Here is a 2,015-nt window from a genome sequence, read left to right as displayed (position 1 = left end):
ATCAAGCATTAGATCATACTGAGATTCTGTACTTCATATATATAAATATTCTTTTTCTCATACCTCTTTACATTGACATTAAATCTTATCATGTTGTAGAAGGCGGATCCTCTGAGGCTGTTGAATTCACTGAGTTTACACAATTTAGAGAAGAGAATACACTGAAGCTTATGCTTCTCAATCAGTTGAGTATTTATAAGAGTGTAATGAAGAAAACCACTGTCTATCATTGCTTGTATATTGACTAAGTTATTTACAATGGCAGAGACCATAATTGCATTCACTTGCATCTTCTGCTCAAATCTTCAGCTAGCTTCTTACTCTTTGAACTCTCATTCATGTTTTAAAATGAGAGCTCTTCTTTTCCCTGTTTTTGTTTATTCATAGATGTAGTTGCATTCACATGTGGTGTAGGAGCTGAGACCACTGTGTTGATACACTGACTTGCAAAATGCTTCAACCTGTTGCAACAGATGCAAACTCTTCAGATGATTTGATCAGTAACTTTTCATCTAAAGAAATCAGATATTCTTGACTCTTTTACATTCACATGAGGGGTTCAATCCATGGCGTCTGCAAAGGTGGTTGGCATAGTCAATGCAGTGGTAGGTGTAAAGTTCTGCCTACGATTATTACAGCTTCCTTGTACAGTGTTGAAACATATGAGGTTGTTATTGAGTTGGCATAAATGGGTGTAGTAGTTATGGTAATATGTGGGCATGAGGTGCAAGATACAGAGCTTGAGCAGTTCAAAGTTAATGTGCTGACTCAGAAAGTTGATTTTAATAGCATCATCTCAATTCTGTTCTTCTGCTTTGTGAATCTTGCTATTGAAATCAGGCAGATAGTTCGCTAAAGGGGTATTCCTTTGACAATTTCTATTCAGCCACTGCATTGCATATGCTTGCGGTGTAGAATTCAAGAATAGAACATTTAGTTGACAGAGGACTTCTTCAGAGGTACATATTTCATACATATATAATTCAATTCAAAGTTGAAACTTCATTAAAGCATCTTTTTCTAGCTGATTATAAACATAGCAAGTTTATGAGAGCAAAAAATCTATCACAGATTCATTCTTTTCAAACTTGGCTTTTATCTTTCATTTTCAAATTAAATAAATTGAGAGCTTTTCTGTGAACTTGTCAAGAAAAGAGAGGTGTTCTTTTCTTTTGTATATAAAAGATGTTGATGCTTGCACATTTTCTGATGTATTTATACTCAGATGATTCAATTGTCATTGAAGCTCTGCTATCTGCAAAAATTGCTGCTGAAAAAAGTTATAAAATTTAGTGTTATCTTCAGTGAGACTTCAGTTCTCACTCATAAAAGGGTGTTCATAATTCATTTTATTTTTATATGAAGCCATGGTTTTTGATTCTGATAACTTGAAGATCAGAAGGTTCAGTTCCTATTCTTCAGAGAAAATACTTCATAAACACTCTGATCTTTTCACAAACATACAATTGTGAAGTTCTTAAACACTTAGACTTCTTCACAGTACTATCACAGTGGTGTGGTTTTATAAACTTTAGAATTTGCAGATGTTATCACAACAACACAGCCTCATGAGAACTTAGTAACTTATTCTTAATTTGAACACCTGGGTGCAATCATAAATATAGAGCACTCAGGCTGACACAGATGAATCAATTTATAATGTAATGAGCATACATCAATTAACAATCTAACACTATTCTAAATACAGATTATGAATTGATTAAGAAAAGAAAAAGAAAAGAGATCAGAAGAAAAGGTTATATGAAGAGGGTTTTTACAAAGAGAAGATCGGAGCAGAAGAATATCAGAAGCTGTTTCACAGTGAAGCATAGAGTGGAAGAACATTGAGAATTACACAGAAGAATCATTAGAACTACACAACTATGCAAGTGCAGAGTGTGAGGAACTACACAAGCATGGAGCGTGAGGAACTACACGAGCGCGGAGCGTGGGGAACTACGCGGAGCGCAGATCGTGAGGCAGAAGGGGTTGGTTGCATAAGTTAACCACTAACG

The sequence above is a fragment of the Histoplasma capsulatum genome, genomic scaffold, assembly GCF_000149585.1.
Source record: "Histoplasma capsulatum NAm1 scaffold_8 genomic scaffold, whole genome shotgun sequence".
Classification (NCBI taxonomy): domain Eukaryota; kingdom Fungi; phylum Ascomycota; class Eurotiomycetes; order Onygenales; family Ajellomycetaceae; genus Histoplasma; species Histoplasma mississippiense.
This window is presented reverse-complemented; position numbering follows the sequence as displayed.